Source organism: Gopherus flavomarginatus, chromosome 6, assembly GCF_025201925.1.
Source record: "Gopherus flavomarginatus isolate rGopFla2 chromosome 6, rGopFla2.mat.asm, whole genome shotgun sequence".
Taxonomy (NCBI): domain Eukaryota; kingdom Metazoa; phylum Chordata; order Testudines; family Testudinidae; genus Gopherus; species Gopherus flavomarginatus.
This window is the reverse complement of record NC_066622.1, coordinates 74905329-74931370: the sequence shown is the minus strand read 5'-3', so window position 1 is coordinate 74931370 and position 26042 is coordinate 74905329. Positions and strand designations below refer to the sequence as shown.

The 26042-nt window shown below is 46.4% G+C and overlaps 1 protein-coding gene across 4 annotated transcripts in view; it reads right to left on the bottom strand.

The window, feature by feature from the left end:
* ADK (adenosine kinase) overlaps positions 1-26042 on the bottom strand; it is a 560116-nt gene that overhangs the window by 115871 nt on the left and 418203 nt on the right. The gene's annotated exons all lie outside the window — the stretch shown is intronic.

Sequence of the window (26042 nt, the reverse complement as noted above, 5' to 3'; positions counted from 1 at the left end):
GGTATGCGAATATATGATATATAATAAAGAAATTGTCACCTGTACTTCTGAAACATTGAAGTAAGCTTCAAGGTTATTTCCCAAAAAGCAAGGTATATTCCTTATACAAGTTATGAAAACCCAAACAGCCTTAGTCATCTGCTTCCAACATATTTCCGTACAATTAGAAATATGCAGAACAAGTACCTATTTCCCTCAAGTAAAGCAGATATTGAAAATAACTTTCCATAACATTTAAATTGGAATAGAATGGCTGCACTTATGCTTGTTTCAAACTTGCTGCCTATTAATTTCATTGGATGACCTCTGATTCTTGTGTTATGTGAAGGTGTAAATAACACTTTTTCCACACCATTCATAACTTTATAGCTCTCTGTCATATCCTACACCTCAGCCATCTCTTTTCTATGCTAAACAGTCCCAGTCTTTTTAATCTCTCCTTATATGGAAGTTGTTTCATACTACTAACAATTTTTGTTACCCTTCTCTGTACTTTTTCCAGTTCTAATATATCTTTTTCTGATGTGGGGTGACCAGAACTGCACGCAATATTCAAGATTTGGAAGTACCACAGATTTATATAGTGGCGTTGTGTTATTTTCTGTCGTCTTATCTTTCTTTTCCTAATGGCTCTCAACATTCTGCTAGCTTTTTTGACTGCCACTGCATATTGAGCAGATGTTTTCAGAGAACTATCCACAATGACTCCGAGATCTCTTTCTGGAGTGCCAACAGCTAACTTAGACCCCATCATTTTGAATGTATTGTGGGGATTATGTTTTCCAGTATGCATTACTTTGCACTTAACAACACTGAAATTCGTCTCCCATTTTGTTGCCCAGTCACCCAGTTTTGTGAGATCTCTTTGTAACTCTTTGCAGTCAGCTTTGAACATAACTATCTTGAATAATTTTGCATCGCTTATACACTTCGCCAGTTCACTGTTTACCCTTTTTCTAGATCATTTATGAACAGGGCCCCATCAAATTAATGGTCCATTTTGGCCAATTTCAGTCAAAGGATTTTAAAAATCCTAAATTTCATTATTTCAGCTATTTAAATCTGAAATTTCACAGTGTTGTAATTATAGGGGTCCTAACACAAAAAGGAGTTGTGGGTAGGTTGCAAGGTTGTTGTAGGAGGGGCTGAGGGTTGCAGGACTGCTACCCTTACTTCTGCACTGCTGCTGACGGTGGCATTGCCTTCAGAGCTGGGCAGCTGGGAAGCAGCGGCTGCTGGCTGGGATCCCAGCTCTGAAGGAAGAGCCGCTGCCAGCAGCAGCGCAGAAGTAAGGATGGCATGGTATAGTATCGCCACCATTACTCTACACTGCTGCTGCTGGAGTGCTGCCTTCAGAGCTGGGCGTTTGGCCAACAACTGCTCTTCTCTGGCTGCCCAGCTCTGAAGGCAGAGTAGAAGTAAGCAATACCACAACCCCACTAAAATAACCTTGTGACCCCCCTGCAACTTCCTTTTGGGTCAGGACCCCCATTTGAGAAACTCTGGTCTCCCTCATGAAATCTATATAATATAGGGTAAAAGCACACAAAACAGCAGATTTCATGGGGGGAGACCAGATTTCACGGTTCATCATGTATTTTTCATGGCTGTGAATTTGGTAGGGCAACCTTAATTCTGGCATTTCCTATCTTCTGAGTGCTTGACCTTTAAACCTTACTGTCCTTTTAACATCATGTTTGTGTGTGCAATTTCTTAAATTAAAAGAAAATGGAAAAAACAAATTCCGCCATCTGGAACCATGGGTCATCAGCAGAGTCAGAACCTTTGGAACCACAGCACAGATCTCTCTATCACGTGAGCTAATGAAGCAAGTCGAAGCATTAGAAGGGAGTGTTCTCTACTAGTTACAGATCCTTTTGCCACTGTCCCTCCCCAATTATGTCCCACCCCATACTTGTTGTTTAGACCCAGGTTTACAATCAGAGGAAGTATCAGCACATAATGATTAGAAAACTGCAAACTGTTCTTCTTGAAAAGCCTCACAGTCACTTGTGTACAAGAACTCTACAACTACATGTGGACTTTATCAGCATCGAACAATATTCTACTAACTGTCTATATTTCTGTATAGACCAATGCCACACCACAGTTCTTATCTCTGTGTTCTTACCTTGATATAATACAAATCCTAAAAACTGAGCCATAGCCTGGCCCCCACTACATTCTCTTTGCCCACTGTGAGGGAACCCTACAGTGGCTAAACTCACCCTGGCATAAGGAATAAGGCAGAGGAAAAGAACATAGCTGTAGTCTTCCTCGTTGGCCTTACAGTCCCTGGCAAACCCTAGTTATGCTGAAGGCTAAATCTATCCTTGGCCAGCCCTAGTATTGCGGAGCTACAGGACAAACTTCAGCTGCAGCTGAGTACTGAACCCTGCATTCATACCCATGTACTTTGCATGTGGAGTTATCTGCAAATATTTGTGAAATACAAACAGAAGAGCTTTTGTAAACATTTCCAGTTTCTTCTCTGTTGCTTCATATTAATTATACCATTTAGTTTTATTAGTATTCTGACTGATCACAGCTGTTTTATGATGTCAGTGCCCTGCTTTTTGTCTACTGCATGTGCTTTACCTTTAGTAAGTCCTCTAAGATAAACATTAAAATAATAAATTAAAAAATAAAAGCCAAATTCTGCATGTCTTATACCTTCTGCTAACAGAGTTTGGGCTAAAATAGATCCAGTATGGAGGCAGCATTTCTAGAAGTTAGAGAAGGGGAAAGAACCAGAAATCCGTAAGTAGGCTTGTTCCTAACTCTGTTACTAACTTGCTGCATGACCTTGGGCTCAGTTTGTCCATTTGTAAAAGAGGGACAATGATACATCACTACCCCATTGGCGTAATCTGAGGTTTAATGTTTGTAAAGTGTTCCGAGATGATCTGAAAAGTGCTACACAGTGCAAAGTATTATCATCATTACTAAAAGAGAAGTCATTGAGTTACAATGGAATCTGCCTTCTCCTCTAGAATAACCCTTCCATCTTGTACTACACTTAATACTACACTGACTTCTTTTTTCCTGATCTCAGAAGTACCTAAAACCTGGACAGCTTAACGAAGGATCTGCCTCCTCCTGTCAGAGAGACTACCGTAAAATGTCATTACTTTAAGAAGCAAAGCTTGCTATAAAGTGTAGTCTCCTTTTTTATATGCCCATTCATTTTCGACATGGGGGAAAAACATATTTGAGGCAAGATTCCCAAATTATTTGAATAGCTAATGATTAATTAAAAGCAGCCCTAAATATCAACTTAAATATTAGGCTCTCAATTTTTCTTTCATTCATAATATACTAGGTAAATTATACTAAAATAATGACTTGCTTGTTCCTCCTGAATTTGTACTGCAGCAGCTGAGACAATGTAGATAAACAGGAAGATTAATTGAAGCAGAGTGAATCACATCGAAATATGTTTCTGTATAAGGTATGATTAACTCCACAGTGATTGAGATAATTTCAAATAACAGGGCTTTTATCAATGATGGCTGCAAGGCTGGGAAATGATTTAAAAGCATTTCATCTTAAGACAGCCACTGCAGTTCACAAAAAAAAAAAAAAAAAAAAAAAGAGGTGGGAGAGGGGAAGGGGGGTGGCTGGAGAGAAGCAGATTCAGTGTCTGCAGCTGAAATAGCCTTGGGCTATTTCAGAATCCTTCCCAAAGCATATCTTTACAACACGTCATTGACATTATAAACCTTGTGCTATAGAACACCTAATTTTTCTGTGGAACACAATTTATTAGATACTGAGACACTGAGGAAGAGGTTAATTCTGTGAATTTAGCAGTAATATGATGATGCCATAGCTCTTATAATTGAAAAGTCAGTATCTTCACCAGAAAATCAGTGTCAAAATTCTGCAAATAAACAAAGAACTTTTGTAAAAATAAATAAATAAATAAATAAAAATGTTCTTGCTCTATTGAAAATTACCTTCTTTAAATGTCTGTCCATTCTCCCCCTCCCATTCCACTCCTCGTTACAGATTTCATAAAAATCAAAATCCAGCCTTTAGAACACAGAATGCTATTTGCTTAGAGCATCAGAAGAACAAACCCTGGTGTCTATAGACCTTAAATGTCTGTTTCTGTTAGACTGAAAGAAAAGATGAGATGTCTTCTTACAAAGGTTTTCCCTGTATGTGTTTAATAAGAATACAGACCAGAGAATTAAGAGATCTGGGTGCTATTCTTAGCTCTGCCACAGATTATCGTGTGAATTTGGGCAAGCCTGAATTTTTTTCTGATTCATTCCCCGCCCCATCTATAAAGCGAAGATAATAATACTTAACTTCATCCAGGGATTAGGTGTTGGTAAAGTACTTTGAGATCCTTTGATTATGGAAGGCATTGTGAAATGCAAAGTATTGGCCTGATGTAATTGTAAATTCAAAGCTGAAATTAAGATATTAGCATTGCTGAAAATTTCCTTCAAGATGAATCAATTTATCAAGTGAATTTGGAGACAGATTACCAACATTCAAGATATATAGGAGCAGTCCTACCAAACAAAATAAAGACAAAAAAACTCTCTTTTTCTCCATACACTATACTAGTGTCATACCAAAATGAGGTTTCACTGAGGTATCCAGCTTTATTCCAGATACAATTCTAATAGTTGGCTTCAGCTAAACCATCTGAAATACTGATATGACTCCAACTAGTTAGGAACAGGAGATGCTTGTACCTGTGATGTTTATGGCATGACCAACCACTCTCTATTTACGTCTCCTCTCTTATGGGCCCACCATGATTTAGAAGAGGAGAAGAAATTGATACGGCTCTGTTCCCTTCTCATCTTTTATCATAGCTTCAACTACATTTTCCTTCCTCCATACGGCTCGTTTATGTCAGAACCTCTCACCAGCAACTGCTTACACCAACCACTTCCTAGTATCAAACACTCCTCAGGCCAAGGAATGAACACAGGAAATCTGGAATATCATATCTTTAAAATGCACCTACTAGCATTTAGTCTCGTCTCAGTTAAACTTGTGTAAATCTAGAGTAACTCCGCTGAAGATAACTGAACTATTCTGGATTTACATTAGTGTAATCAAAACATGGGCCAACATTAAAGAAACTAGTTTAGACGCTGGACTGCAGTTTGACTCAAATATTCAATGCATTTTACACAGAAATGTGTACAAAATGCAAAGTTGTATACAACATAATACAATATCGCAAGTAATAGAAATAGATGGCAGGATCTATTTAGACTGCAAAACAAAGTATTTACATCCATTCTTCTAGTTAAAACAAGCACAAAGAATCAGCAAATCAGCTTTTAGTGCACAAAAGCAAATTCAAAGTTAGGACAACTGCAACCATTATCAGTGCTTTTAGATTTAAGGCTTTTCCTTGTCATTGAAAAAGGAGTAACAAGAGAAGGTACAACATAAACACACATTAAACAAGATGGACAGTATTAAAATAAATAGCAGATTCACTGAATAATACACTTTCCAATACGCCAGCTGTACAAACTGCATCCAAATAGTATCTTTTTGTGATGATTTTTATGTTTTTATTTGATACTTCATAAGATTTGCAAACATTTTAATTTAAGGAGGTACCAAAATGGCATATCGTGCAACTGTTAAATACAGTGATGACAAGGCCTGCTTGTTTTATTGTTTTTGCATGCAGATATACCCATCTTTCTACAGCTCAGGATACATGATTCCAGAACCATTATTAAAGCTATTGTTATTGCTTTTCAAAATGTACAAGCCCTTTCATATGTCCTCCTTTCGTAAGAGCACTTTTGTTGTTGCACCCACATCACTTTCCCTAACTGGTTGCAACAGTACTCTGTAATTGCAGAACTTCAGTTTAGAATCCTATAATTAATTTGTTCACAGACCACACCTTTAGAAGTAACAGCTTCACACACTGAAGAGAAGAGGGTTCTGATTTTCAAGGGACCTTGTTAAATTTATTGTCTACATTATTGTGTTGCTTCAAAAAACTGATTTCACCTTCATGTTTGGGATCCGTTCTACACATCCTCCTTGTAACTTGTACTGATTTTTGAACTATGAGCCATATTGTTTGCATATGTGATTTTATTACTAAACAAACTGAAAGGGCACTCAAAACCTTATTCCAAGTCAAAAGAAAATAAATAAATTTTCTACCTTTCCCATGGAGAAATCCTACAGGAATAGATATAGGACTTTGGAAACCAAGCAAGCTTCACCATGCCAACTTCCTAACAAATGGTCCTCTCAGGGGCAGAGGGGCTTGCAATGGGCAGGAATGTAGTGCTGAAGTGGCAGGGAACTCACAGATCCCAGGGATCTATGAGGAAAAAACTCCTATTCAATAGTTTGTCCCAAAGTTTGCAGATAGCTTCCCTGGCAGCATACATTACGATCCCTTAGGTGAGGCCATTGGCTTCTGCACTCTCTTTGAGAGGTGTGGAACTTGGGTTCACACTCCTGAAACCAGCATTTACTCCCCGTGTGAATAGACATAGGTTTTGAGAGGGAACAGATAACACAGTTACTGCTTCCTGGCTCCATCCTCCTTTGACCCAAAAGAGGCCTACCAGAGTTGTGGAGCCCTCATCACAAGAAGCAGAGAGAAAAGACGGTTACTCACCTTTGTAACTGTTGTTCTTCGAGATGTGTTGCTCATATCCATTCCAGTTAGATGTGTGCGCCGCACGTGCACATTCGTCAGAAAACTTTTACCCTAGCAACTCAGTGGGCCGGCAGGTCGCCCCCTAGAGTGGCGCCGTCATGGTGCTCGATATATACCCCTGCCGGCCCACCCGCTCCTCAGTTCCTTCTTGCCGGCTACTCCGACAGTGGGGAAGGAGGGCGGGTGTGGAATGGATATGAGCAACACATCTCGAAGAACAACAGTTACAAAGGTGAGTAACCGTCTTTTCTTCTTCGAGTGATTGCTCATATCCATTCCAGTTAGGTGAATCCCAAGCCTTACGTAGGCGGTGGGGTCGGAGTGAAATGTGGCAGAATGAAAACTGCTGAGCCAGAGGCTACAGCATCTCTTGACTGTTGAACCAGGGCATACTGCGAGGCAAAGGTATGGACCGAGGACCAATGGAGCTGCGCGACAGATCTCGTGGGTAGGAACACGAGCCAGCAAGGCGGCAGATGAAGCCTGAGCCCTGGTAGAATGCACAGTGATGTGGCTTGGGGAAATATGAGCCAAATCATAACAAGTGCGGATGTACGCCATCACCCAAGATGAGATCCTCTGAGAGGAAAACAAGCAAGCCTTCCCTTTGGTCTGCTACTGTGACAGAGCTGGGGCACCTTACGAAATGGTTCTGTCAGCGCAATATAAATGCGAGCACTCTACAGATGTCCAGGGAGTGCAATTGTTGCGCCCATTGCGTTGAGCTGTGGGTAACATGAAAGGCCGAAACCCCCTTAGGGAGGAAAGCCGGGTGCGGTCATAACTGCACCTTGTCTTTGTGAAACCTAGTGTATGGCAGAACCACCGTAAGAGCTCTGAGCTCGGAGACTCGTCTGGCCGATGTAACAGCTACGAGGAAAGTTGTCGTCCAAGACAGGTATAGCAGAGGGCCGGTCGCGAACGGCTCGAATGGGGGAGACATAAGTCTGGTTAAAACTAGGCTGAGGTCCCAGGTTGGGGCTGGGCGGCGCACCCGAGGGTGCAAGCGCTCCAAGCCCTTGAGGGACCTCGAACCCATAGAGTGTGAGAACACGGAACGTCCACCTTAGCCTGGCTGGAAGGTAGAAATGGCTGCCGAGTGTACCCTCAGCGAAGATACTCTCATAGACTCATAGACTCATAGGTCAGAAGGGACCAATCTGATCATCTAGTCTGACCTCCTGCACAAGGCAGGCCACAGAACCCCACCCATCCAATTTTATACAACCCCTATCCCAGGACTGAGTTATTGAAATCCTCAAAAATGGTTTGAAGACCTCAAGCTGCAGAGACACCACCAGCAAGCGACCCGTGCCCCACGCTGCAGGGGAAGGCGAAAAACCTCCAGGGCACCTGCCAATCCGCCCTGGAGGAAAATTCCTTCCCGACCCCAAATATGGCGATCAGCTAAACCCTGAGCATGTGGGCAAGAGTCACCAGCCAGCACCCAAGAAGGAGTTCTCCGCAGCAACTCAGTACCCATCGCATGCAACATCTCCCCGCAGACCACTGAGCAGACCTGTCTGGTGGTAATTCAAGATCAATTGCCCAAATTAACGATCCTATCATAACATCCCCTCCATATACTTATCAAGCTTTGTCTTAAAGCCAGGAAAGTCTTTTGCCCCTACTACTTCCCTCGGAAGGCTATTCCAGAACTTCACTCCCCTAATGGTCAGAAACCTTCGTCTAATTTCAAGTCTAAACTTCCTAATATCCAGTTTATACCCATTCGTCCTCGTGGCTACATTAGTACTAAACTTAAATAATTCCTCTCCCTCCCTAACGTTAACCCCCTTGATATATTTATATAGGGCGAGCATATCCCCCCTCAGCCTTCTTTTGGCCAGGCTAAACAAGCCAAGCTCTTTGAGTCTCCTTTCATAAGGCAGTTTTTCCATTCCTCGGATCATCCTCGTAGCCCGTCTCTGAACCTGTTCCAGTTTGAATTCATCCTTCTTGAACATGGGACACCAGAACTGCACACAGTATTCCAGATGGGGTCTCACCAACGCCGTATACAACGATACTAACACCTCCTTATCCTTGCAGGAAATACCCCGCCTGATGCATCCCAAAATCGCATTTGCTTTTTTAACAGCCGTATCACATTGGCGACTCATAGTCATCCTGCTATCAACCAGTACCCCAAGGTCCTTCTCTTCCTCCGTCGCTTCCAACTGACGCGCCCCCAACGTATATCCAAAATTCTTATTATTAATTCCTAAATGCATGACCTTGCACGTTTCACTATTGTATTTCATCCTACCGCCAGGCCCTGCCGCTGAAGGCCAGAGGCAGGCCAAATAGAGGGGATCGAGACCTCGGTAGGAGCAAGATCGAGCGTATCGCACCTGTAGAAGAAATGCTTCCACTCAGCCCGGTACGTTGACCAGGTGGAAGGGTTCCTGTCACCCCGGCTCAGTTACGCAGCAGCCACACCGTGAGGTGAAGAGGCTGCAGGTCCTGGTGACGAAGCCTGTCGTGGCCCTGAGTGATGAGGTCTGGGTGGGTTGGCAGGGTAATTGGGTCGGTTATTGACAGGCCGAGCAACGTGGAATATCAGTGCTGCCTGGACCACTCTGGAGTGATCATGATGATGCGCGCTCTGCCCCTGCGGAGTTTGAGCAGGACCTAATGAACCAGTGGGAACAGTGGGAAGGCATAAAGGAGTTGGCCTTTCCACGGCATCAGGAATGCGTCCAAGACCGATCCCGAGGGGAGACCTTGGACGGAGCAGAACATCTGGCATTTTCTGCTCTCGCGGTGAGCGAACAGGTCTATGTGAGGAAACATCTCCACTTCTGGAAAGCAGAACGCCTCACATGGGGCGGAGTGATCACTCGTAAGACAGGAAAGACCTGCTGAGTCAAAGAGCCAAGACGTTCCGAACGCCTGGGAGAAAGGACGTCACCAGCTCCTTCGAGTGGGCCATGCAAAAGTCCCAGAAATGGATGGCCTCCTGACAAAAGGGGGGGGAGGACCATGTCCCTCCCTGGTTATTTATGAAGCACATGGCCGTTGTGTTGGCTGTAAACACCGAGATACCACGGCCTCGCAGCTGCCGCTGGAACCCCTGGCATGCCAGGCGGACTACTCTCATTTTTGGGGCATTGATGTGGAATGCCAGCTCCCGAGAAGACCAAAGGCCTTAAGCTCGGAGGTGACCATGAGCACTTGAGCAGAGAGATGACGCGTCCGTCGTCAGGGGCAGTGAGGGCTGGGGCGGATGGAACCGCATCCCTGCCCACACCAGGGAGGGAGTTAGCCACCACTCTAGGGAGCCTAAGGTGCTCGAGGGAACGGTGACTACCATGACCATTGGCTCCCAGTCCGGGTGGTACGCCGAGGTGAGCCGGACTTGGAGAGGACGGAGGCGGAGCTTGGCGTGTTTGGTTACAAACTTGCGGGCAGCCATGGACCCAGGAGACTGAGACAAGTACGAGCCGAGGTCGTTGGGAAAGCCTGCAGACCTCGGATGATTGTTGCCATCGCCTAAAACCGCAGTTGTGATAAGCAGGCTCCGGCTAGGTAGGAGACCAGGATAGCCCCTAGGAAGTCCAACCTCTGCGTGGGAACCAGAGTGGATTACTCTATAGTAATCATCAGGCCTAGACCTGTGAATAGGACCGTGACGATGCCCACGTGCTGAGTGGTTTGTGTCTCGGAGTCTCTTCGGATAAGCGAATCGTCCAGATACGGAAAACGCATATCCGACATCAGCGAAGGTAGGTGGCGACTATGGCCGTAAGCCAGAAGTACTGACGGTTGGCTAGAAAGCGGAGGTATCTCCTGTGCGGAGGGAAGATGGCGTTGCGAAAGTACGCGTCCTTCATATCGAGGGCGGTATAGTAGCCCCCAGGAGGCAAGGATGGAATAATGGTTCCCAGGGATACCATGAAGAACTTCAACCTTATCCTAAACTGGTTGAGTCCGTGCAGGACTAGGAAGGTCTGAGACCTCCGTTCGAGTGGGGGACTAGGGCATAACGGGAGTAAACCCCCTTGCCCCTTTCGTCAGTCGGTGACTGCACCTCTTGTACGAGGAATTGCTTGTGAGAGGGGTCCGTGAAGGGGGACAGGGCTGGAACAAATTAGAGGTGGTACCTATGCTCCACCGTGCGCAGGACCCAGCGATCTGAACTGGGGCCATGCCAGGAGAAAGCGGGATTGGGATCCCGGCCTGTGACTGGTACACCGCCCTCAGGCGCACCTTGGAAGGTTCGTCGTTGGTCCCAGTGGTAATTGCGAGGGACCTTGACCTTGGCTCTTTAGGGGTCCTAACGTTCGTCTGCGACCACCTTGGCCTCGCCGTTTGCCAAAGTCCTGTCTCTGGCTAGGCACAGAGTATGGCGGCTGGGGACAGAAAGGCCTGCGTTTGGTCGCTGGCATATGCATGCTGAGAGAGCGCATTAGGACCCTATTGTCCATCAGGCTTAGCAGCCTGGGGCTGTCTTTGCCGCGAAGAGGCCTTTACCAACAAAGGGTAAATCCTGAATGGCATACTGCAGCTCCGGCCGGAGGTTTGAAACCTGAAGCCATGAGATGCACCTCATGGCGACACCAAAGGCCAGAGTCCTGGCTGCTGAGTCTGCTGCGTCCAACGAGGCCTGGAGGGACGCTCTGGGTACCTTTTTCCCCCGTCCTCCAAGACGGCAGCGAACTCTTGGCGGGAGTTTTGAGGGAGAAACTCCATAAACTAAACTACCTTCACCCAGGTGCTATACTTATAGCAGCCAAGCAAGGCTTGTTGCTTTGCTACCCAGAGCTGCAGGGCCTCTGCAGAGTACACCTGGCGGCCCAGCAGGTTCATTCGCCAAGCCTCCTTCGGTTTCGGGGCTGGCGCCCGCTGGCCATGCCAATACCTCTCCTTAACAGACTGAAAGACAAGTGAGCAGAGAGGAGAGCGGACAGACGAGTAGTCGTACCCCTTAGAGGGCCCCATACCGGGTCCTCTATCTCTGGGACCTCCTCCACCTCAGGTTGACCTTGCCCAACTCGGCACCGGGGACTGGCACCGGGAGGCGTACCGGTACCTGGAACGAGATCCAGACCTGCAACCAGAATGGTGCCGGGAGGTCGACCAAGATCTCGAGGCTCGGGGAGAGGCTACAGGAGTCAAGGTACCTGTTGCGGTGCCGGGAGTCGGAATGGTGCCGATAGCGGGTCGGCGAATGGGATACCGACCGGTGCGGCGAGTGCGACCAGTACCGATGAGGAAAATGGCACCAGGACTGCAAGTGGTGTCGGGTGTGCCAACGGGACCTGGAGCGTCTGCGGGACCGTGATCATGAACGGTGCCGCTCTGCTGTGCTGACAGAGGACGGTCATATGAAAAGACTGTATTACCCGCACCGGCGGTGCCGGGGTCAGGCAGCATCGACTCTGTCATGGCGATGAGATCCCTCGCCGTTGGTAATGTCTCCGGCGTGGAGGGAACAGCAGGCTCAACCACAGTGCATACTGGGGAGCTGTTAGGCACCGGATTCGACGGCCCTCGTGGGACCGGGATCGACGGTACCGAGGTCGTCAGAGCTTCGGTAGGTGTCGGTGCCGGGCGATCCGACTTAGACGAGCTCTCTGGCTGCGGTGCCGTCGGCACTGAAGCAGCAGGAGCAATAAGCTCAACCACGGCGCGTGCCGGGGAGCCGACAGGCACCGGATTCGACGGCCCTTGTGGGACTGGAATCGACGGTGCTGACGTTGTCGGTGCCTCAGAGGTGTCGGTGCCGGGCGATCCGACTTAGACGAGCTCTCTGGCTGCGGTGCAGTTGGCACGGAAGCAGCAGGAGCAGTAAGCTCAACCACGGCGCGTGCCGGGGAGCCGTCAGGCACCGGATTCGACGGCCCTTGTGGAGCCGGGATCAACGGTGCCGACGTCGTCAGTGCCTCAGCAGGTGTCGGTGCTGGGCGATCCGACTTAGACGAGCTCTCTGGCTGCGGTGCAGTTGGCACGGAAGCAGCGGGAGCAGTAAGCTCTACCACGGCGCGTGCCGGGGAGCCGTCAGGCACCGGATTCTACGGCCCTTGTGGGACCGGGATCGACGGTGCCGACGTTGTCGGTGCCTCAGCAGGTGTCGGTGCCGGGCGATCCGACTTAGACGAGCTCTCTGGCTGCGGTGCAGTTGGCACGGAAGCAGCGGGAGCAGTAAGCTCTACCATGGCGCGTGCCGGGGAGCCGTCAGGCACCGGATTCTACGGCCCTTGTGGGACCGGGATCGACGGTGCCGACGTCGTCGGTGCCTCAGCAGGTGTCGGTGCCGGGCGATCCGACTTAGACGAGCTCTCTGGCTGCGGTGCAGTTGGCACAGAAGCAGCGGGAGCAGTAAGCTCTACCACGGCGCGTGCCGGGGAGCTGTCAGGCACTGGATTCAATGGCCCTGGGGGACTGGAATCAACGGTGCCGATGTCATCGGTGCCTCTGCAGGTGTCGGTGCCGGGCAATCCGACTCAGACGAGCTCTCTGGCTGCGATGCAGGTGACACGGAAGCAGCAGGAGCAGGGGGCTCAACCGCGTCGCGTGCCGGGGAGCCGTCCAGCACCAGCAGGAATCGTAGGTTTTCTCGACCTCGGAGGAAGGGAGCGGTGCCGAGTCGACTTCGGTGCCGGTGACGGCCGGTGCTGAAAGGCCTTGGCGGTACCGGCGGGGTCCGGTGCCGAGGAGGCGCTTCTGCCAGCCGCTTGATCATCGCTCGGCGCCAAAGGTGGAGGGGTAAGTGAAGGTCCCGCTCCTTTTTGTTCTCAGCTTAAAAGCCTTGCAAATGGGGCACTTAGCTGTCAAGTGTGATTCCCTGAGGCACTTCAAACAGGAGTCGTGTGGCTCTTTGGCTTCGGCTTCTGGTAGACCGAGCCCATTTCAAAACCCGGTGAGCCGTGCATGGGCTCCGGTGCCGGGTTCATGGAAGGGGCTACTTCCTGAACCCCGCTAACTATTACTAAACTAACTATGTTAGCAAAGAAAAAATGTATAACTATACAATTATATATAAAAAAGGATTATAACTGCAAATACGAGAACTACGAGTAGCTAGGGAAGTGGAGGTCAGCTAAGCCGCGCTCCACTGTTCCAACGACCGACACGGGCGGTAAGAAGGAACTGAGGAGCGGGTGGGCCGGCAGGGGTATATATCGAGCACCATGACGGCGCCACTCTAGGGGGCGACCTGCCGGCCCACTGAGTTGCTAGGGTAAAAGTTTTCCGACGAATGTGCACGCGCGGCGCACACACCTAACTGGAATGGATATGAGCAATCACTCAAAGAAGAACAGAGCTTTCAAGGAAATTGGAGAACAAGCATGCAGCTGTGGTACTGCTCTCCACTTTTCACTTATACCCTTATGTGTGCTCCTCCGCTTGCACAGCACCTATTGTGCAAGAAGAAATCATCTGTCCATTAGATGACTTTACATTTGGATGTAATTTTCAAAGCCTTTATCTCTAACAACCCAAACCACTGTTTTGTCATTGAAAGTTAGCTTGAGTTGTACAATGTATGTATTAGGAGGTGAGTTGTTACAGCAACTGGTGGAGGCAGCAACTGGTGACAAAGCAGTTATCATCAGAAGTTAATTGACCTTATTTGAGAGTTAAGCATCCTGAGGCAAAAGCAGAGTGTGCTTAATCCTAGCAGGCTAATTATCCAGTGATTATGATAGTTTGGAAGGTATTATTGCTAAGAACCATTTGCAAAATGACATTATTAAAAAAATACTTAATTTAATAAAAATTAAAAGCAATGACAATAATCAGGTTCTCTTGTCATGTATTGCCAGATAATGACTTCAGAATGGCCTTAATAGGTTAGTAGCACTGAATGTATGATTATTTTTATATTGAATGTTTTGTATTAAATTTATTGTATGAAGTATAGTTAATAAGTGTCAAATATTCAAACCAAAATATTTTGAATAGGTATGAAAGAGATTTCAAAGACCTACCAATGGCCACTGAGCTAGTTATAGCTGATAACTGCTACAGTTTATTATAGCAGTGTTCAGCACCACCACTGCAGTTAAGGGTATGTTGGCATTTACATTCTAAACTAGAGTATTTATTTTGTGAGGTTTACAACATGCCCATTTTAATTATCATCTAGCTGAAACTTGGAATAACCAATCTCCATTCAGTTGTAAATTTTTAAGTGCAAGATGTAATTTAAAATCTCTTTGCCAATTGTTTTTAGTTTAAGAATGACATCAATCTGGAATTCTGCTGTTCTTCTGATGCTTTTTGCATTACTCTAAAAAAATAAACAGCTCAGTATTCAACAATAAAACTGTGTTGGTCTATAATGCGAAGTGAAGAAAAATATACAGAAGAGTAAAATCATGTTAGGCTACTCTCTGTTCTAATAAAGTAACAATTATACCATCTAGTATGTGTTTTCTAGCTTATATGCTTAACTTAAGTATGTTCCTTTACTGTTTATGATAGAAAAATTAGCAAAATTCAATGAAAACAAAATATAGAGACAAAAGGAAAGATCAAAATAGATAAGGGAAAATAGCTGTTTACATTGGCTCAGTCAAGTGGTTCACTTCACATCAAGACACAAATAGACAGACAGACATTATTAGACATTAAACATTATTATACAAGATTCAAAATCAGGGAAATGAATCCAGGATAAGAAACAAAAAGAGGAACATTCAGAAGGCTGAACTGCGTCAGAGAAAACTTTTCTTGTTAAAAGGGTTTTGCATGATCTTAACCACAAGCCAAGATACATGGAACCACAAGATAAAGCCCATGCCAATAATTAGGAAGAGTACCATGGAAAAAGAAAGGGTTTCAAATCACAGAGTAACAAGAGAATATACCACTGTGAAAGGTATCCTAAAGAAAGAAGACTCTAAAGAGGCAATGAGCAGCTTACATAGCAAGAAACAAAAATTACTTTTTGTTTAAAATGAACAGAAAATCCCACTCTCGCAGGGCTGCAAGCAACGTAGATCAAGAGGTCTGTTACTCTTTCAAGTGCATAAACAGTATGGTAACATTTCATAATGACAGAGTAAAAGATACTACACCTCTACCCGATATAATGCGACTCAATATAACACGGGTTCGCCTACAATGCGGTAAAGGAGCGCTCTGGCGGATCAGCGCATCAGCTTCTAGCCGTGGCGCTCCGCCTCTCGCCGCCAGTGAGTGCAGGGAGGTTGGGGAAAGGACACCCTTGTACTCACCTGCGGTGGGAAGCGGAGCGTCGGGGCCAGGCTGCTCTGTTTCCATCGCTGCCGGTGAGTGTAGGACCTTTTCCCAGCCCCCTGACCCCCCAGTGACACAGCTGGGGCAAGGAAAGCAGAGAGGGCTGGGACCACAGCGCTCCGCTTCCCACCACAGGTGAGTACAGGGGGCATCCTTTCCCCAACCTCCCCGCACTCACTGGCAGTGGGAAGCAGAGCAGCCCGGCCCCAGCCCACTCCACTCCACCAGCTCCCAGCCGCGGTGCTCCACTTCCCACCACAGGTGAGTACGGGGGGCATCCTTTCCCCAACCTTCCCGCACTCATCGGCGGAAAGTGCAGCACTGTGGCTGGGAGCTGGCAGAGTGGAGCGGGCTAGGGCCAGGCTGCTCCGCTTCCACTGGTGAGTGCGGGACCTTTCCCCAACCATTCATCCCCTGCCCCCCTAAGCGACATGGCTTGGGCCGGGGCAACAAAAGCGGAGAGGGCTGGGGCCGCAGCACTCCACTTCCTGCGGCAGGTGAGCATGGGGACGTCCCTTCCCCAACCTCCCCGCACTCACCGGTGGCGGAGCACCGCAGCTGGGAGCTGGCAGAGTGGAGCAGGCTGGGGCCGGGTTGCTACGCTTCCCACAGCTGCCAGTGAGTGCCTGTCGGGGTGTGGGGGGTGTGGATAGGGGTCGGGGCAGTCAGGGGACAGGGAGCAGGAGGGTTGGATAGGGGGCAGGGTCCTTGGGGTGATTAGGGATGGGGGTCTGTCATAACATTTCTTCCCAGATCTGGACCTTAGCGTCCAAAATATGGGTGTTAGCATGAAAATGCTCCAAGCTTAGTTACCAGCTTGGACCTGGTAAAGCTGCCACCAGCCAGGAATTATACAGTGCCTAGCTCACTGTGGTCTCCCCAAAACCTTCCCAGGGGACCCCAAGACCCAGATTCCTTGAGTCTCACCACAAAGGGAAATAACCCACTTCCCTTCTCCCTCTTCCCCTCCAGGTGTTCCCTCCCTGGGTTCCTGGAGAGATATACAGATTCAAGCTCTGTGAATCTAAACAAAGGGATTCCACCCTCTTTACCTCCTCCCAGATTTCCCCGCCCTGGGGATCCTAGGATACTCCCTGCTTCAAGTCCTTGAAACACAAGTACTGAGAGATCTAATCTCTCTCCCCCCTCACCCAGAGGGTATGCACAGTCAGGCTTAGTAAATCTAACACAAAGAGATTTTCCCCCTGACTTCTTCCTCCCACCAAATCCCTGGTGAGCTGCAGACTCAATTCCCTGGAGTCCCCACTAAAGAAAAACTCCAACAGGTCTTAAAAAGAAAGTTTTATATAAAAAGAAAGAAAAAGGACATAAAATGGTCTCTGTATTAAGGTGACAATATACAGGGTCAATTGCTTAAAGGAAAAAAATGAATAAACAGCCTTATCCAAAAAAGAATACAATTTAACACATTCCAGCAACTACACACATGTAAATACAAAAAAACCCAATATAAACCTATTGTCTTACTATCCTTGTACTTACAAATTGGAAACAGAAGATTAGAAAACCTGGAGATAGAAAAATCACTCTCAGAGCTGAGAGGGCACAGACCCAAGACAAAGAACAAAGAACTCACACCCAAAACTCCCTCCACCCAGATTTGAAAAAGTCTTGTTTCCTGATTGGTCCTCTGGTCAGGTGTTTGGTTCCCTGTGTTAACCCTTTACAGGTAAAAGAACATTAACCCTTAGCTATCTGTTTATGACAGGGTCTCTGGAGGGGGCAATTAGGTGACAAGGACCAGGGGGGCCACAGTAAATTCTATATAATGCGGTCTCACCTAGAGCGCAGTAAGTTTATTTGGCTCTGGAGGACCGCGTTATATTGGAGTAGAGGTGTATTTAAGCATAAGCTAACAGACAACAGACTGCTTCAAGAACTATATACCGTAAATGCAGGGAGCATTTTACACTGCTTTATGCATTATAATATTACACAATAAGTTATGACAAGTAGTAAATAATACCATATCCTATTGAAACAGCAGGAGGAATTCAAGTAGGCAGAATGCAGTTTCCATTGGAGCTGTTGCATCTAATTTTGTGAAATGTTGTTGTATATGTAATGACAAGTGATCACAACCTATGTTTTACATCTCATCTGAAAAATGGTCCCTTACACACCACAGTGATCCATTATATCAGAAAGGTTAGGGAAGCAGTACCAACACAAAAGGAAGAGGAACACAATACTGGGTTCTCCTGGGAAGTTTCTCATTCAAGAATTGACCAGGCCTGACTCTGCTAACTTGTGAGATCTGATAAGATCAGCACCTGAGATGGTATGGTTCTTGAAAAGAAATACATGGTAGCACCTCAATGAGGTCTTCACAATGCAAATGACAGAATGAGGCTGTTATAGTGACAAAGATAGAAAAAACCTGTTGTGCAGCTGTTGTCCTTAGAGATGTGGGCACAGATATGTATTCCACTCAGGTGCACTGAAGCCAGAGAAAGTTGCCCAGCAGTACCTGTAGGGACAACGCCCATGATCTCTGGCCCTTAGCCTCTCCCCTGACTACTGAAGGGTAGTGCTTCCCTGATGCCTTTCAGCTCCTTTGCACCCAATGTCAAGAGTAGAGACTCTGATGAAAAGCGGATGGAGAATGAGTCACAGAATACCCATCTGCAACCGCATCTTGAAGAACAACAGTTACAAAACAGATAGGTAACCATTTTTTCTTCTTTGAGTGGTTGTAGATGTGTATTCCACACAGGTGACTCACGAGCAGTAATCGTAGGAGGTGTTATTCAGAGTCTATTTAAACAACTACAGCAGAATGGCCTTCCCAAAGTTGCACCTGACCTAGATGCAGTGGTAACAGCATAGTGCTTGGTTAACGTATGCATAGAAGTCTAGGTAGCAGTCCTACAAATGTCCTATATCAAAACATCACTGAGAATTGATACTGACATTGCTTGAGCTCTCATCAAATGAGCCCACAATCTTTGCAGAGGCATGATCTGAGCTACCTCATATGTTGTACTGAAGGAAGTTATCCACCCGGAAATTGTGTGCACAGAGACTGCCTGACCCTTAGTTCAATCTGCATAGGAGACAAAACGACAAGGTGATGAACAGAAAAGCTTTGTCCTCTCCAGGTAAAATGTCAAGCATCGTTTCACATCCAATGTATGAAGTTTCTGTTCATCTGCACTTGTGTGTGGTTTAGGAAAGAACACCAGTAGGTATATTACTTGGTTAAGGTAGAAACGGGGAATCATTTCCAACAAGAATTTAAGATATCATTGTAGGGCCACTTTGTCTTTGAAAAACTGCGTATGGGGGCTCTGTCATTAAGCCCTGTAGCACAGTTATTCTCCATGCAGATGCTATAGCAACAAGGAAGGCTGTCTTCTGGTACAAGAGGACAGAGAACAGGTTGTCATGGGCTCAAATGGAAGTCCCTCAACAGCAGTTAACACAGTATTAAGATCTCGCAAGGAAACTCACTCTTTCACTGGTGGGAAGTGACAAATGACTCATCCCAGAAATCTCACTATCATAAAGTCTGAGAAAACGGCTTCCCTTGGATGGAATGCTGAGATTGCCGCTGAGAGAGAGACCTAAGCACTGAAGATATAGCAGATACTCCAAAATTTCCTGAATATTAGCTAGCCTTCGTTGAATGCCCAGGGCCACTGATCAAATTGAAAACCGCTTTCACTTAGCCAAATGGGTAGCTCTAGTGGATGTTTTTTTACTATTGAGAGGTATTTGTCTAACATCATGCATTCCTCTTCCTTACCTAGCCATGCAGCATCCACGCAATGAGATGCAGACTGCTCAGTGTTGGATGCAAAACTCAACCATAGTGCTGAGTCAATAGGCAGTAGATCAGGACACAGAAGGAGAGAGATGGGCGGTTGAATAGATAAACTTAGTAGGTCAGAGAACCAACTTTGCCTCAGCCAAATTGTAACAATGAGAATTAGTCTGGTAAGATTCAGTTTTAGTTTGAGAATAAGCTGAGGAATCAGTGGGATCATGGGAAAGGCATGCATTAGCACTGATTCCCAGTTCAGGGGGAAGGCACTGGTTAAGATTCCTGGACTAAGACCAAGCTGAGAGCAAAATTAATGGCACTTCTTGTCTCTTGTTGCAAACAGATCAGTAGCTGGGATGCTCCATTTTGCGAAGATGGACCTCAGCACATTGTAACTTCAAGAAAGATGTGGAGAAATTGGAGAGGGTCCAGAGAAGAGCAACAAGAATGATTAAAGGTCTTGAGAACATGACCTATGAAGGAAGGCTGAAAGAATTGGGTTTGTTTAGTTTGGAAAAGAGGAGACTGAGAGGGGACATGATAGCAGTTTTCAGGTATCTAAAAGGGTGTCATCAGGAGGAGGGAGAAAACTTGTTCACCTTAGCCTCCAATGATAGAACAAGAAGCAATGGGCTTAAACTGCAGCAAGGGAGATTTAGATTGGACATTAGGAAAAAGTTCCTAACTGTCAGGGTAGTTAAACACTGGAATAGATTGCCTAGGGAAGTTGTGGAATCTCCGTCTCTGGAGATATTTAAGAGTAGGTTAGATAAATGTCTATTAGGGATGGTCTAGACAGTGTTTGGTCCTGCCGTGAGGGCAGGGGACTGGACTCGATGACCTCTCGAGGTCCCTTCCAGTCCTAGAGTCTATGAGTCTATGAGAGACCACTCGTGATTCTGGGAGAAAATCCTGTTGAAGTGATCTACCAAGTGATTGTGCATCCCCTGGGTAAGTGAGCAGCTATGTGAATGATGTTTTCCTCGATGAAGAACTGCCAAAACTTTATTGCCTCCTGACAAGCTGGTTGGAGCAGGCTCCTCCCTGCTTGTTCATGCAATACACTGCAGTGTTGTTGTCTGTGAGTATGTGAACTGCTGTGCCCAATATGATCTCAAAAGACTCGGTATGCAGTGTAAATGGCTTGAAGCTCCAAGACGTTGAAATGGAAAGATGCTCTTGTTCTGATCACAAGCCCTGAATTTCCAGTGCCCCTAGATATGGTCCCCAAGCTATTGAAGAGGCATTGGTGATTACAGTTCTGGTTGGTGGAGCAAACGGAACAACCTAGCAAACATTGCTTTGAACTGCCCACCACTGTAGGGAGACCAGGATTGCTAGAGACACCCAGACAGTTTGGGCAATTAACAACTCGGGCAATAGATCAACTTCAATCACATGCACAGATGACAGGGCAATCTCACATACTAGACTATGCACATGCATGCAGCCACATGGCCTAATAACTTCATGCATACAAGGACTGTAGTCCAAGGTAGAGACTGAAGTGCCAGGCACGGGTGATTAAATGCCTAAAATCGTTCGTTTGGAAGAAATGCTCTCAAACTCAAAACCCAAGTAACTCAATTTTTTTTGAGTCAATGTTAAACAACTTTCCCCAAATCAGACCCAGACGATTGTAGAGACATAACGTGAATTGGAATGCAAGAGGACTTGCCCCTCAGTAACCAATCATCCAGATATGGGAAGATACTAACTCCTTTTTTTGTGAGCTGTGCCGCTACCACAGTCACGTATTTGGTAAATACCAATGGAATGGAGGATAGGCCAAACAGAAGCATGGTATACTGATAATGCTGACCTGCCATTACAAATCACAGAAACCTCCTGTGACCTGGAAAAATCGCCACATGAAAGTAAACATCCTGTAAATCAAGGGTAGCAAACCAGTTGTGATTCAAAGCAGGGAGAACAGTCATTACAGTAACCATTCAGAATCATGTATCTTCCCTTGGACTTGGAGACCAGGAAGTATCATAAGTAGAATTCTTTTCCCCGATTCTGAAAGGAAACCTCCTCTGCGGCCCCCAAAGGTCATAAAGTGTGCACCTACTGAAGAAGCAGACTCTTAAGAGGGTTCCCTGAAATGGAACATGAATAGGAATTGAATGGCATAACCCATTCCCAGTACTTCGGATCCAGTTGTCTGTAATTATTGGCTCTAAGGCCCTGCAGAAGTGGGAAAGCCTACAAATCTATGAATCACCTTGCAGCCAGAAGGGACCACTATGATTATCTAGTCTGACCTCTTATATAACACAGGCCACAGAACCTCCCCAAAATAATTCCTAGAGCAAATATTTTAGAAAGACATCCAATCTTGATTTAAAAATGGTCAGTGACGGAGAATCCATCATGACCCATAGTGAGTTGTTCCAATGATTAATTACTCACTGTTAAAAATTTATACTTTATTTATAATCTGAATTTGTCTAGCTTCAAATTCCAGCCATTGGATCGTGTTATACTTTTCTGTGATAGATTGAAGAACCCATAATTAAATATTTGTTCCCCAGGTAGATACTTATAGAGTCACTCCTTAACCTTCTCCTGTTAAGCTAAATAGATTGAGTTCCTTGAATCTATCACTATAAAGCATGTTTTCTAATCCTTTAATCATTCTCATGGCCATACAGGGCTGGCTCCAGGCACCAGCCGAGCAAGCTCATGCTTGGGGTGGCAGATTCTAAAAGGTGGCATTCCAGCCACTTTTTTTTTTTTTTTTTGACATTTCACCGCTTCCGCCGCCTCTGAAGATTTTTTCTTTTCATTTGCTGCTCCTGCCTGTAGGGGGCGGCGGTGGGGAGGAAGAGAGCTGCTGGGAGCGGTGCCAGGTCTGCAGCAAGCCCAGCACGGCAGCCCACATCCTTCTCTGCCCGCTCACCGGAGCAACGAGGAGCCCTCCCAGCAGGTGGCATGGCAGGAGGGGTCGCATGGTGAGCATACCGCTTAAGGAAGCCCTGGCCGCCCCCCTTCTCTCTCCCCTCCTTCCCCCACGCTAGCTGGGGCGTGCACTCCACTGCCCGGGGTCTGCAGGGCTCGAAGTCCCCCTGCACCTGCCGCCCTGCAGGTACTTTTTTTTCTTTTTGTTTTTTTTTTGTTTTTTCTTCCCTTCGCTGCTCCGGCTGGCCGGGCAGTTTGTTTCATACCCCCCCCCCCCCGCATTCGCCGCCCCTCCATCCCTTCGCCACACCGACCAGCCGGGCGGTTTGTTTCACGCCCCCCACTTCGCCGCTACGACTGGCCAGCAGGTTTCGCGTCCCCATCTCCCTTCACTGCTCCGGCTGGCAGATTTGTTTCACGCCTCCCCCCTCATCGCTCTGACCGGCCGGCAGGTTTCCTGTGCCCCCCCGCCCCCTTTGCTGTTCAGGCTGGCTGGCAAGTTTGTTCCCCCCCGCCCCTTCGCTGCTCCTGCCAAGTGGTCAAGTGGTAGGTCCTCCCCCCCCACCTTTTGCTGCTCCGGCCCCCATGCAGGTTTTTTTTTTTTTTTTTTGCTTGGGGCAGCAAAAAAGCCAGAGCCGGCCCTGTGGCCATAGGAGCAGACTTCTGCACTTTCCCATGGGTGCTCCACCTCCCCTCTGTCTCCAAATGGGGGTTTGAAGCGTAATCTCTAGAATGCTGACCTTGGACGCAGAGTCAAATTGGCTGCTTGACTGATGCTGATGGAGGATGAGCTGACTGACTGACATTGGGACCAGAAGACCATATCCTATGAGGCTTATGCATCTTGTTGGAGAAGTCATGCTGTCTAGATAATTCGACCTGAAAAACCACAGAGAGCGATATTGCTGCTGCTGACACCTCTTTACTGCTGGGGTACAAATCCCCAAATGAATGCAATTTAGCTCACAAGTCTTCACATGAACGCAGCATCTCCTCAGTTTTGTCAGAGAATAAGAATTGTGGCTGCAGCAACAGATGTTCAGGAGGAGAGGCTACAGGCAGAATAGGATTGAGACCAGGGTGACTTTGGAAATCCCAGAGATTCCAAAGCGGCCACTCTGGGTAAGGGTATGGCATTGGTGGCCAGTAAGCACTGGGCCAAGGATGCCTCACTTTATTACAGGATTGGTGCCGATCTGGATACTGATGGGTGACCCCCAGGACGTCTTGATGACTTCTGCGAGTGAAAATGAGAAGGTGAGGGATAAGATAAAGACATCTCTGAGCCGGATGCTGAGAAACTTTCCAAGTAGTCCACATGCAATGGAAGAGCCATCCCGAGAAGGCTCAACAAACATCCAACCTCATCCAAAGTCCAGCACATGAGATGCATTATGAAGTTAAAACACTAGACACTTCAAGCAGAAGTCAGCACTGATGTCAAAGCCAGCACCATTCCCATCTTGTCAGTGAGCACCAGAGCCATCAACAGCAGAAAAGAGAATACATAAGAAGAACATACAAACGGCCATACTGGGTCAGACCTGCGTGCTGATTTTCAGTGCCAAAAAGGCTGGCAACTTCAGTTTTGTACCCTGAGTTAGAAGAGGTGCCAAAGTTGATGCCTACGCTAATGCCAAGTCCACAACCCATACAGATGGTGCCAAGCGCACTGATGAAGAAGCCATCACACCTGAGCACCCTTGACTCTGAGGAGACTCAGGAACTGATGTTGCTTGATAGATGCCTACACTGGTATGCTGTCAAGCAAAGCGAGTCCGATGCTGCCAGCACTGATACCATCAATACCAGACTCAATGGACGACCCACAGATGATACTGGAGACAACAGTACTGAGTCTATTTGCTCTCGCCTCAGTGCTGAAAAGCAGGTAGATGGTCCTGCTCTCTCACATACAGGATGAATCATGGTGCCCATCTGCACTCCTCTTAGAAAGGGAAGAGGAATCTCTCCAAGCTCTGGAACAGCTCCAGCCTCTCGAGATTTTTTTCTAGGCGGATCAGAGGAAGGAGAATGGTTTTTCTTCCTTCTGGGAGAGCCCATGCTGCCTCAAATACCTTCTGGAAGGCCTACTGATCCGTGAAGGTCCCCAGTGCCAAAGCAGGCCATATGGCTTGCTCCAGAAGGTGCTGCTTCAAATGCAAGTCTTGCATTCACTTACAGATGCAGCACCTTTACTTAAAGTGTCCCTACCTCAGGTACAATAAACAGCATGTGTGGAGTCACTATTGAGGACAGTCATTTCACACAATGGATAATGTTTAAACCCTGGTGATGGCATCAGTCAGGATGACTATATATCTATCTATCTAAACTACTACGATAAATTAACCTCAGAGTGCCACTAACTATTTTAATTATTAACTATACACAATAAAATCCCAAACAGATTGATGTAGAGCAGCATGAGGTAAAATACCACACAAAATGTTCTGACTTTAGCCCCAGGCAGTGAGAAGGAACTGAGGGTGTCAGGGCAAAGCTGCCCTTAAACAGTCAGAGGAGAGGCTAAGGGCCAGAGGGCACAGGCATCAGCCCTCTGAGCACCGCTAGGCCAAGTTCTCCGGGTTCAATGTCCTGGGCGCGCACACACGAGTGGAATACATGTCTGCAACCGTTCAAAGAAGAACTGTCAGTAACAAATACTTCTCCCATCCAACTACTCGTGGTTAGTAGACTTTCACTATCCTACTGTACCTGAAGAAATATGCTATTTTCTAGTCTTTACAAAAGTATTCAGGGCTGGTCTATGTTAGTTTTTGCACTGCTGTATCTGCACCAATGTACACCCCAAGGGCAGACACGCTGCACCAGTGTACAAAGTCACTTTCCCAATACAGTTTACTCTGATTTGAAACTTAGACAAGCTGCAATAATGCATGTAAATGCATACAGCTATGCTGGTGCAAAAGTGTCAAGTGGAGAGAAGCTCTCACTCAGTTCATTTATTTATATGGCTTTCTTTAGGAGTTCACTCTTTTATTCATGATAAACAAACAAATAAATGGTTACAAGAGAACCCTGTGAACTAAGAAAATACCAAGTGATATCGGTACAGTCAGTAAAATGTTGGCCTCATTGAGGTGAATGGCTACTTTGCCACTGAGTTAAGTGGGCACAGAATTTCACCCAATCTGTTTACCCCACTCTTGCACAGAAAAGTATAACAAAAGTGAATTTCTATAGATGGTTTGCCATTCTATCTTCCTTAGAGATCAATGAGAAATTTATAAATTGTGTTTTCCTAATGTCCTTCTCCTCCTGCTTAAAGAAAGTGTCTACTTTATTGCAGAATGGGCCATCAAGACTAAAGCTATCAAAGTGAAAACTTTTAACAGGTTAACACATTAGCAGTCCATTGAACCACTGCACTAGTTTAATTCTTTCTTTTTCAACTTTGACTGTAAATTAGATTTGACAGTATCATTTTACATTTTACACAAAGTC